The sequence below is a fragment of the Mus pahari genome, chromosome 2 (assembly GCF_900095145.1).
Source record: "Mus pahari chromosome 2, PAHARI_EIJ_v1.1, whole genome shotgun sequence".
NCBI lineage: Eukaryota > Metazoa > Chordata > Mammalia > Rodentia > Muridae > Mus > Mus pahari.
The window spans coordinates 151,453,352-151,466,265 of record NC_034591.1 but is presented as its reverse complement, the minus strand read 5'-3'; the positions used below and the strand labels follow the sequence as shown (position 1 = coordinate 151,466,265).

The following is a 12,914-nucleotide window of genomic DNA, read 5'->3' as shown; positions in this document are numbered from 1 at the left end:
AGAGAGAGAGAGAGAGAGAGAGAGAGAGAGAGAGAGAGAGAGAGAAAGAGAAAACACAATTTAAAAACCCCAATGAACTTGAAGAAAACAGCTTCAACAAAAGACAAAGTATAAATAGAGAGAAAATGAAGTATCTACACAAAAACTCAAAATGGAATGGCCAAATGACAGAAGATATCACCAATGCAATTAATTAAGGAAACTTTCCAGTGTACAACACTTGCTTCCTGTGCACAATCTTCCATTGTAAAACAAAGGAAAATGACTTCAACCTAAAGTTCTATACCCAGCCAAACTATCATAGAAAACATGAAAATACTGAATATTTTTCTGATATAGATGATCTTTAAATTCCTCAAAAAGCTCCTATGCCCTGTCTACAAATAAAATATAAAATTTACTATATACTATAGTTTCCTCCTCCTCAGAGACTAAGTCAATCAAAATATGTGGCATCTGGGAAACAAGGGTCCTACAAGAAAAAGAAACCTCCATAATATTGAACAAAAGTTAATTAAAGTTAAATACAAGAGAGGCCAGAGAGACTTGTTATGACATAAAGGAGTCATTACTCTCACAAATTAACATCTGTATCAAGGGACTATGTCAGGATTTTCATATTAATACTAATACAAAGCAGACAACTTTGTTAAAGCACTTATTCAAAAAGACCTTAAGCTAAATTATCAGAAACATTTTAAGATTAATTCTGTAGAAATACTGTTCAAAATTATTAAACTGAATAAGGGGTATCGGTCAGTCTCTCTCTTTCTCTCTCTCTCTTCATTCGGGGTAGAAAGCAGAAGCTACCATGCTACAGGTTCTGTGTGGAGGTCAGAGGGCAATCTGCAGGAGTCAATTCTTTCCTTCCACTTTGTGGGTCCCAGGAATTGAACTCATGTGATAAGGTTTGGTAGCAGTCAGCTTTATCCAGTGGGGTACTTCACAGACCATCTCTTACTTTTATAAGTCAGATTATATGTTTTCAGTAAGACGCTTCTGTGTGGTAGCATACTGGTGAACACAGTTATCTTCAATGATAATATACTTTCTGGACCAGCAAATAGAATTACTAATGGAAAAAAAAATCTCATTTTTTTTTCATTATGAAGAGATTCACTGTGACCATAATAATTATATGGCTTGTTTAGTTTTTAGTTAGTTCTAAAACCAGATTCTCACACACACAAAAAAATTATAATTACCTTTCTAAATGTATAAATTCCTTGTGCATATATCATCAAACCATTTTTTTTCCTAAATTACTTTTCAAAACATTTAAATTCTATTGGTATAATCAAGACTATTGTCAAGCTGGAGAGATGGCTCAGCAGTTAAGAGCACCAACTGCTCTTCCAGAGGTTCTGAGTTCAATTTCAAGCAACCACATGGTGGCTCACAACCATCTGTAATGGGATCTGATGCTCTCTTCTGGTGTGTCTGAAGAGAGCAATGGTGTACTCATATACATTAAATAAACAAGTAAAAATCTGAAAAAAAAAAAATTAAGATTATTGTCCATAAGGATTTTTAAAACATTCTGTGTGTTCGTGGTATGTGTGAGGGGTATATTCCACAGCACACATGTGTAAGTCAGGGTATATTCCACAGCACACATGTGTAAGTCAGATAACAGCTTGGAGTCAGTTAACTCCTTCCAACTAGGTTACCAAGCTTATATATAGCACGTGCCTTAAACTGCTAAGGCTTTATAAAGATCGGATGTGGGGGGGGGGTTGTGAGAGTTTGCACATGCGTGTATGTATGCATGTATGTGAGTGCAGGAGGCCACCACACAACCTAAAGCTAAAGCTACAGGTGACTGTAAACCACCTGCTATCGATGTTAATCTAACCAGTGAGCCAGCTCTCTAGCCCTACTATTGCACCACATAGATGTTAAATCTATTTTCAGGGAAAGGAAGGATAGCAAGAGTTCAGTATTAGAGTACTTGCCTAGCGTGTATGAGGTCTTAGGTTTAATACCCAATATTGCAAAAATAATTAACATAAAAACCAAAGAAAGAAAAACTGCAGAGACACCAGGTGGTTGCCAGGATCCTAACACAAATTACAACAGCTCCTCACTGTGTTCTAACTTGTTTAGAAAATTTTTCTGCCTTTGTTCTTTTTGTCTTTCATTTACTTGATTCATCTTTGAATATTTTATGAGTCTCCCATTATCCCAACTATACTTGAAATATATCTGCTACTTCTACCTCCACAGTGCTATCTATGATTACAGGTGTTCAAGATTATGCCAAGTTGTATGCAGTGCTGGGAATCAAATCCAAGATTTCATGCACGTTAAGCAAGCATTCGGCCAACTCAGCTACACCCCTCACAACATTTTCAACTTTTAAATCACTTAAATCTGATATGGAAGAAGAAAATTATACAAACATAAGACATGAATCGTTACTTGTGTCATTACATCGTGTTTTCCAGAGTTGGACTAGAGGATGTAAGGTGAACACAAGCAATGAGGACAAAGCATGAGGACGATGACCTTGTAGCCAGCCAGACTGAGCGATAGACCATGACCTTGTCTCAAAGTCTGTCCTTTAATCAGCCTTCTGGAGGCCGAGAAAATGGCTCTCTGTGACCTTGAAGCCAGCCTGAAGTACATATGAAGTTCCAGGCCAACCAGGGTTACCCAACTGTCTCAAAAACAAGACAGCGGCAACAAAAACACAAGACAAGACAAGAGGTCGGGTGCAGCTCAATTGGCAGAGTGCTTGCCTAGCCTATGAGCGGCGGGGATGTGCTCAATCTCTAGACAGGAAGGTACATGCCTGTAATAGCAGCACTCAGGAGGTGGGAAGGGAAGGGGGCGGGGACAGAGCACAGAAAGGGCGAGGGGAGGAGGAAAAAAACAGAAAAGAAAGAAAACAAATGAGGGAAGGAAAAAGAAATAAAAGAAAATGACAGATTCTTGTTTCTAACCCTCAAAGTGTGATCCCCTGTACTCTGCTAAGATGCCAACCTTCGTGCCTTGCTCCTCATCAAAGACCTTCTCTACGGGCACTTCTGTGCCAAGTTAAGGAAACAAATGCTCTATGTAATACACTAGAAGCTGAAAAGATCTCGACCAAGGTCAAAGGTAACATAAAAAAAGCAAAATAATTAAGTTTTTCTAAGTAAGCTTGCTTTAAAAAGGCCCACAGGCATGATAAAATGCCAGAACCTTAACACTTGGTATCTATTTCCTAGGTTCATATTCACAAAGCCAGATTTTCCTACTTGAGTTCTCTTTATTTCTTTTGTTTTTTTCATGCCTCTACAAGTTCAGTAAGTATTTAGGCAATAACCAGACTCCTTTCAATATAAAAATGATTAAAAAGTATAATTATATCATTAGTAATTAATAATAGGAGCTGGGTGTGGTGGCACATACCTTTGAACCCAGCACTTGGGAGGCAAAGGCAGGAGGATCTTTGTGAGTTTAAGGCCAGCAAAAAACAAAACAAAACAAAACAAAATTAATATGTTACAACAATCAACAAAAAAATTTAATGAAATAACAAATGTATATAGAAAGTAGGAAAAAGTATCCCAAATAAAATTATTTTTGTATTTATTATGCAATAAACTTGGTCCCATCCTGGTCAAACATTGAGTAAATAACTTTTCAAAATTCCACCAATCAAAATAATAATGGCTTCAAATACTGTAAAATACTTTCTTTTGAAACCTACTTTTCCAGCTTCTAACTGGCTTACTTTTTTTATCAACATATTCAAAAAACCAGAAATTTAGCCTTATGCACTCTCATAATTTATTCCTCTTACTATCAATACTCAGAAAACAGAAAATGGCAACTTATTGAATGATCATAGGAATCGTAAGTTTTCCCAACATTTCCTAAAAACAGTACTATTTTAGGAGTCTAGAAGTGCAAGTTTTGTTTGTACACTCTTTATGACATTTTAAGTATATGAGTTTAAAAATTCCTCAAATTTAGCCGGGCGTGGTGGTGCACGCCTTTAATCCCAGCACTTGGGAGGCAGAGGCAGGTGGATTTCTGGGTTCGAGGCCAGCCTGGTCTACAGAGTGAGTTCCAGGACAGCCAGGGCTATACAGAGAAACCCTGTCTCGAAAAAGCCAAAAAAAAAAAAAAATTCCTCAAATTTAAATTTACTGTATATAATTCTAAACAAAGACTATTGTTTAGATTCAACCAAAAGAATCTCATGTTCATCTGCAAAACCACACATTAGCTGTGAAAACATGGCATGGATATTTTAATTAAACAGTACATACATAGCAGCATTGTAAAACACTTACCTACAATTTAATGTAGTCTATGGCCCTACAACACCTTGCAACTATGAGAACCTCTGTTCCAACCCCTGACCCTACATAAAAGGTTGATGAAGGTAGTGGTTGCACTTGTCATCTCTGTACTGGGGGGTTAATGATCCCCAGGGTTTACTAGCCAGTCAGTCTAGTCCAACTGGTCAGCTCCATGCTAATGAGAGACCCTCTCTGCAAGAAGGTAAACACTCCTGTATCTGTAAACACACACACACACACACACACACACGCACACGCACACGCACACGCACACAAATAATTTATCAATTTTGAAAGTCAATTAAAAGATACTGAGGCTGGCAGTGGTGGTGTATACCTTTAATCCCAGTTTTAGGGAGGGCAGAGGCAGAGGGTTATCTCTAAGTTCAAGGTCAGTCCCAGAAAAGCCAACACTGTTAGACAGAAACACTGTCTTGAAAAACAAAGTAGAGCTAGAGAAATGGAAGGCCCGAAGAAGTTCAAAGCAGCCATGGCAGTGTAAGTGTCCATCATCCCAGAGCGCTCTCAGAAAGACACAACACCTGGAAGCTCCTAGCTCACCTAGGTGGGGGGATAAATGCAAAGCAACTATGGCATCCTGGCACAAACCAAGTCAGAAACAAGGACAGTCACCTGACGTCTCCTCGAAAGTCCACACAGAAGGCAAGGAGGAGCACACACATACATAAACACACACAAGTACATGCGCGCACATCATACACACAAGATTACTTTTAAGTAATCATGAAGTTCTAGAAGAAAAGTAAATGGAAAAATCTATCTCAGAACAGGTAAATGCTTTGTCTTCAGAGAAGCTCTGGAATAAATCATAGATTAAAAAGGCAGGGCAGCCAGGTATGTTGGCACAGGCCTTTAATTCCAGGGGGAGACAGAGGCAGGTGGATTCCTGTAAATTCCAGGGCAGTCTGGTCAACATAGTGAGTTCCAGGACAGGCGGAGCTGCACCAGGAGACCCTTACTTGCCCCAATAAGTATGCCAGTTGGCACACCTGTTGCTGACAAGCAGAGAGGAACATTAGCATCTGTAACAGAACACACACATACACACACACACACCTCAAAACAGTTCAGTTCACAGAAAAAAAATCGACTTCCCTACTTAAATTTAGTGACTCCCCTTAACTGGTAGCGGTGTGAGAAATGCCCCTGGAAGAAAAAAACAAAGCAAACAAAATTAAAAACCTCTACACTGTTCTATTTTGCAAATTAATTGTTCTGTCAAAGCCCTTAGAAACGCTAATTTCTTTTTTTTTTTTGCATTTGTTTTATTTTTATTTTTTTTCCAAGAAAATATGCCACTGCTGCTCCACATAGAAACACCAATTTTAAACAGCTATTGTTATGGATTATGATTGTGTTCACCATGTGTTTACCATAACAAAATTTTACTAGACAAATAAGCAACAAGCTAGCTTGACAATGCCAGTAACCAGCACTCAAGATACGGAGGCAAGAACAACCTAGGGGTAGGCCAGCCTGAGCTACATCTGAGCAGCTGTGGGGAGGAGGGGAGAACAAATAGAAACAGAGCCACAGACTGTATGAGCAGGAGCCTTACAAAGTCATAGTGCACTCATCCTGTACAAATAACCTTCAGATATTTAAAAACAAACATATTGGAGCCAGGCACTTAATCCCAGCAGAACCAGGTATGTCTGCTGCAATGCAAGTTCTAGTGTGGCCTGGGCTACATAGGGATACATTGTCTCAATAAATGAATAAAGACATTGAGTGATAACAGATTTGAAAATATCTGATAAGTAAGATTTTAATAATCCATTATTATGTAATTATTTAAAAAACATTTTAGAATACTAAAATGGGGAGACAGTCATACTAAGTTACAAGAGCACACAGTGTGCTGGGGAATGCAGCTGGGCATGGTAGTGTGTGCTTAGCATGCCTGAGGCCCTGGGTTTGACCCACAGCACACACAACCAAAATGGAAAAATGCAGGAAATTAATTAAAAATTAAATCAGGTAGTAATGGTACATGACTTCCATCCCAGTGCTTGGGAGGCAGAGGCAAAGGCAGGCAGATCAAGGCCAGCCTGGTCTACATAGTGAGTTCCAGGACAGGCAGGACTAAGAAACCTTGTCTTGAAAAACATAAACATGTGAGTGAGTGAATGTGTGTGTGTGTGTATGTGTGTGTGTATACATATTTATATGTATATATAGTGATAAATATTTATAGACTGATCTACCACAGCAAGAGTGAAGTTATAAAGATCACCAGAGTAGTTAAGAGTGATTAACATAATACTAAATCTCCATAATATGTAAGTGTAAAATATTCCAACATAATACAAAAATCAAGTAATTTTTAAAAAATAAAAATTTAATTTTGGGGCTGGTGAGATGGCTCAGCAGGTAAGAGTACCCGACTGCTCTTCCAAAGGTGCAGAGTTCAAATCCCAGCAACCACATGGTGGCTCACAACCATCCTTAACGAGATCTGACTCCCTCTTCTGGAGTGTCTGAAGACAGCTACAGTGTACTTACATATAATAAATTAAAAAAAAATTAATTTTATGATTTAAAACATTCCAGCCTGATTTTTTTCTAAACTACATATCAGTAATTGTTCATACTTTGAGTAACATGTGTGTATATACACACACATACATGCACAGTGTATGTCAATGCTTCATTTAATCATAACCAAACTAAAATTTCACTTTCAGTACTTGTTTCTAAAATACTAAAGAATCAACCAATGACATTCAGACAGTTCATTAATTTTAGTAAACTTAAAATTACATTTGCCTTCTAAGAAATATAGCAAAACTGTCCCATCAATATTGAAATTGCACGTTATATAATTTTCTAGTGCCTCTTATGATGTTCAATATTAACCCATTGCATACAATTACCCATGCATTCAAACAAAAGTGTTAAGCTTAAATACAGAAACTCAAGTACTAGGTGTACAAAAAAGGGGGTAAGGAGGGGCCACCTCAGAAGCATCAAAGTCTCAAAAAGGTCGAACTGCCTTCATTCCTGGTACAAGACAACAGAGGCTCAAGAATCCCAGTACAGCAAATTTAGACCTGCTAGCTACAGGAGGAGGAGACTTCCCCATCCTTCCATTCCAGGTCATAGGTCACATCATTTAAAAAGAAAAAGAAAAAAAATTCAACCCAAAATGTTCCTTTCATTTCTAAGAGTTTTTGTTTGAGGTAATAGAGATAGCCCAAACCAATTGACATAATAACAGCACTTAATTTGACAACAGACTGATTTAAACTTGGGTTACATAATCAACCAAAAAAAAAGTGACTGTACATATGAATAACAGATGTTTATGAAAGCACAAGTTTTTAAGACGAGTAAGAAACAACGGGGAGAATAAGAAAATTATATTAAATTATACATATATTGACCCAATTGTGCTACATACAACTGAAATTTAGTGGCATCACAACTTTAATCAGTAGCACACCCATAGTGATTTTAAGAAACTAAAACCAGGACATATACAGCTAAAACATATTTAAAGTGTACATCATACACATAAACTACAGTGCACATATTTTTTTCAAAAACTCAAAATGTTTGATTCCCTTAATGAATAAGGGCCTCAATATAACTTGGAATTTGTAAAATTCTTCATCAAAAAAAAAAAAAATGGTATGAGGTATAATAGCTTATACGTCATCCCAAAATAATGAGAAATCGTGTTCACTAATTTTCTTTAACATTTCTCTAACTGAAGAAATAGTAAAACTAAAAACATGAAAGACTCAAGTGTTTGGCAAACTGTTCAGGATTAAAACTTCATTGACTTTGGATGAAATATTTCTCTTTAAAAAAAGAAAGAAACATATAATATCTGAAAAAAATTGAGATTTCAACTTAACTTGTACATCCTTTTCTTGTCCTCTCAAACAATTCAAAAATAAAATAGTTTCTACTCTTTTAAGTTTCTATTTTGTAAACATTGCACATCCAAAAGCAAACCGGTAAAAACAGGGTTAAAAATGTATTTACAAAAGTGCAGCTGAAGTAAATGCACTTCCCCCGAGAGCACCACTAGGTGCCGATCTTATCTCCCTAAATGGAACGCGAATCCAGAAATCCCTAACTAAACGCGAAATTATAATCGAGAACCACAAGAGGCAATTTGTAACAAAATATCAAGTCACCAGTGAGACCGTCCGAGAAATAAAGGATTTTAAGGTGCGGGTAGGTATAAGACACGAGAGAAACGTTTTCCTCGGAAAATGTGAAAAGAAGAGGCACGAGACGAAACCCCCTCGAGAATGAGAAAAATTAAATCTAGAACCCAAATGGCGTCCAACAAGAACATTAGCTCTTGAAAATGAATATTGCGCCTGCGCAGCCACCGCCCGGCCAGCTGCTCAACTGCAGCTAGAGCCCGACCCCAAGCGATCACGTGCTCCCATGCAGCGCCCGCCCGCAGCTTCGCAACCGCGCAGGCGCACACTCAACTCCCGCAGCCGCCATAATGCGGTCTCGACTCTTCCGAAATACAATAGTCATTTCGCCGACAGTGGTTAGAACAGCCCCGGGCACTCGCGTATACCTTCGGGGGCGGGAGGTGAGAGCCTGGGACCCGAGTTCCTTCCTACGCAGCCGTCCCGCGCAGCCGTCCCGGACGCTGCCGTCTCAGCCGTGCGCTCCACTCGCCGCCACCGCAGATTCAAAAACAAACCCGCTTCTCCCCAGCACGCGCCGGGGCCGTTATGCAAATACATGGGGGCGGAGCTTCGTGGGCACACTATGTACTCCACCCACTGCGCGATCGGCCAATGAACGTGCGCGATGCCTATTCTCCATGCAAATCTCCTGGTTTTTTATTTGAATGAGGGATTTTGGCCACGCCTCCCGCCTTGAAAATGTGGCCCGTCTGCGGTGGTGGCGCTGCCGTCTTTTCAATCGCATACTGAGGTGATTTTTTTTTTTTTTTTTTTCCTGGTTGGCTTTTTTTCTTTTTTATCCTCGAGGTGTTTTATTTATTTATTTATTTTTTGCATGGAGATTTCTCAGTGGCCACCCCTCCATGAGACTTGAGAAAAAAAAAAGTAGGTGAGTGTTTAAAAAGCGAAAAGATTTTTCCATAAGTCTAGAAACCTAGAGTACGGTAATTTATTCGAAATTTTTTTTTTTTTAAATTTTTCTCTTTTTTGTTTCGTTGAGGAAGATTCATGCAGTTTAACTCAGTCTAGCCATTGAACTTGCCACGTAGCCCACACCAGTCTGGAATTTGAAATCTGTCCGCCTCAAACTCTGTCAAAGTGTTACAGATATCACTTAAAGTTCACTAAATTAATTGTATTAATCATCAAGATGTGGAGATAAACATCTTTCGGGGGTTAACCTGTAACAGAGCAAGCAGTACCAATCATACCCTCAAACATAGCTCTGAAATAGAGATAATAATCACTGTTCCGACAAATTGAGAGAAACTAGAATGTAAAAAAGATTCTAAATATGTTTTGTAAATCAGTAAGAGCCAGAAAAATAATATTAGGTGGAAAGTTTAATCCCTTAAACTTAATTTCTCCCTTTAAGTATTTGTTCAATAGTAACTTAAGCAATCAAAAAGTTAGGTAGCTGTCAGTGCTGAGGAAATCTATATTCCCATGGGCAGCTGTGGCTCAATTCCCAGAAGCACTCAGGGAGATGAGGCAGGTCTTGGGAGAACAAGGACAACCTGGGGCCACGTGCTCCCAGATCACCTGGCGCTTGAGATTCTCTCTCTAAAGACGCTCACAGCTTTCATTGTTGTCCTGTACTTGACAGTTCAACTAGGACGTTAAACAGGCAAACCCAAGGAAATTGAAATTCAAGAAACAACTCCTGGAGTCATAAAATGTGATACAGTGTCCAGGCAAATCCAAGACTTCAAGGCCAGCCTGGTTTCAGATCAAGTTTCAGGATACCCAGGGGTATATAGAGAAACCCTGTTTCAAAAACAGAGAAAAGGAAAAAGGTGTTTTTTGTAGATGCAATTAAGATCCTAGATTGATTTTGAGTTGACAGAATATCTTGAGTAGACTTGACTTAATCTGACAAGAGGCCTTGAAAGGGGAAACACCCAACTGAGTGTGGTGCCAACCCACACTTGGGTGGCAGCAGTAAGTAAGCCTGTCTCTGTGAGTTTAAGCCAGCCTGGTCTACAGAGTGAGTTCTAAGACAGCCTTGACTACACAGAGAAACCTTGACTCAACAAAACAAATGAATGAAGGAAGGAAGGAAACAGAAGAGAAAGGAAAGGAAAGGGGGAAGAGGAAAGAAAGAAGAAGAGAAAGAAAACATCAGCTCCATGTTCCTGCTCCAGTCCCAGAATTCCTGTGACAAACCTGGGCATGTTGATTAGGGGCAGATTGGAAGGACATTGGAATAAAGCCATGGAGTGTGGAGAACTCAGTGAGCTGTTATGTAGAAGATAGAGAGACAAGAATGTTGAGAACAGTGCAGACGATGGTGGCCTAGCTTGTAATGTTTCAGAGGTAAGCAAAGACTCTACCAGGCTATTTGTGTGAAAAATCTGTAATGAGCTAGAGCTGAAGAACCAGTTGTGATTAACAAGAGGCCAGAACTTTGTTCTTCCAGTACAGTGGATGATGGACTGCCCCCACATCATTGAGGTGAAATCTTGTGGGAAGTGTTTCCTCAGGACCAACAGACAAAAGATGTATGTCAGAGATGGGCAAGGTTGTGCTGCCTCATGCTGTCACCCAGGTGAGCCTCCATGTCGGTCTGGGCGAATCAAACCTAGGTTCTCCAGATGAGCAGCCAGTTCTGAACAACCAGGACAACCAGTGAACCATCTTTCCATCCACGTGTGCCTACTCTTGCCTACTGATGGACCTTCTGAGACCAGGTCATGAGCACTGGCCCACCTTCTAGAACATCAAAATTCAAGGTTTCCACAAGATCAGATTTCACTGGTGGAGCCCAAGCAGCTGCAAGCATCCCTGGCCCTGTAAATACAGACCAGCTGCAGGGGTGAAGGTCCCTCTAAGGCTGACTTCTGTGGGCTTCAGTGGTTCCCTGAGTGCAGGAGTACCAGCAATGGTCCAGATGAGTGCAAAGAGAGTGAGGGAAAACAAAACAAAACAACCTTATCAAAAACTCAACAGCCTCAGCACCTTCAACTGCTTATATCCGAGCATAAAGAGCATGAGCAAGAGTCTGCAGAAGTCAGAAGACAAGTCCCCTGGTCTGAATATAGATTTCTCGTCTGCAGGAAGTCCCTGGGGCTCTTCGTTCTTCCTCTGGGCTTCTGCAGGACAGTTGGCTACCGGGCCAGTCTTGGCTGATTCGCTGGTTGATTGTATAAAAAGAGGAAGTGAACAATCAAAAAGAAGTCTGTAGAGGATTTGTAAAATTTCATGTTTTTTTTTTTTCTCTTTGTGTGTGTGGAGGAGTGATATTTAAGGTTTTAAATAATAAATGTATGCTCTGAGCCCAGAGCATGTACAAAGCCTTGGCACTTAAGACTGAATAAAAGGGACTTATTTTTTAAGTTTTTAAATTGTTTTGTTATGACCAATTTTGTGAAGGCTTCCCCTACACTTTCTTATTTCTGGTTTTAGTTTCAAGGCTTGTGTTTGTTTATGTCCTTAATCCATTTCAAGGTATTTTTCTTTTCTTTTCTACCACTAAGCCACATGTCCAGCCCTTTCTTACTTTTTGTTTTGTTTTGTTTTGTTTTGTTTTTTGGTTCTTTGGTTTGTTTTTTTTTTTTCTTTTTTAATCTTTGCAACCAATCCTTCAAAGTTCTCCTAGCTTAAAGTCAGTGAGGCCCAGACAAGTCTTGAACTTGAAATCCTCAGCCTTCCAGATCTCTGGAATTGCAAACATGGGCCAGCAGTCCTGGTGAGTTGAATTTTTTATATATAGAGTCAGGAGTCTGAACTGTATATTCTGCATGTAGATTCCAGTTTTCTATGGCTTATGATAGAAAACAAAAAAACTAATTTTGCCACTTTACCAGGTGAGCCAACATTTTATTACTGACAATGTCACTGTTCTTTTATATTTAGGCAGATCAGAGAACCAAATGTAAAGTCTCATCAGCACACTCTGTTTCCCTGGACCCACTTCCGGAACCAATGATGGTATCCACCACTAAGGATGTGGTAAGATGATTGGACACCCTCATGTGTTCTGGGGTTAAGTTTGCTTAAGCCCCCTATACCTGCCTTTAGAACTGATGAAACAGTAATCCACTCCAGTTAGCTAGACCAAAAGGGAAGGAGTCACCAGCTAATTAAGCAGAAACATGAGGTCCAGTCCTTGCTTAAGTGGAATGGAAAAAGGGATGTATTGCTTCTGTTGTCTCCGCTCCTTGTGAGCAGTCAGGCTTCTGTTGCTTGCTTGCTTGTGGTAATGGTTGCTCAAACAGATTTGGCAGCTAAGGAAGCTAAAGGTGAAATGAAGGAGATAGCATGACCCAGAAAGTGCCAACCTCCTTGTTACCACATCTGAGAAAGAGATGCTAGGGCTTTGCTCTGCCTCCCTGGTTTCATCATATCCTCTTCTGGACACTCTAGCACTGAAAACTATAGGAAGCCAAAATATGAATTCATAACTCTAGATTAAAGGAGTTGAACAAGGTCTAAC

At 39.5% G+C, this 12,914-nt stretch overlaps 1 protein-coding gene across 2 annotated transcripts in view; it reads right to left on the bottom strand.

Annotated features, from left to right (window-relative positions):
* The window catches only part of Atf7ip (activating transcription factor 7 interacting protein), an 89,577-nt gene extending 80,567 nt beyond the window's left edge, over nt 1-9,010 (bottom strand). For both annotated transcript variants that reach the window (XM_029534341.1, XM_029534337.1), the window contains exon 1: nt 8,866-9,010. The gene's annotated coding sequence lies outside the window, so the exon portion shown is untranslated. The remainder of the gene's footprint in view (nt 1-8,865) is intronic.
* Between the last annotated feature and the right edge of the window lie 3,904 nt (nt 9,011-12,914).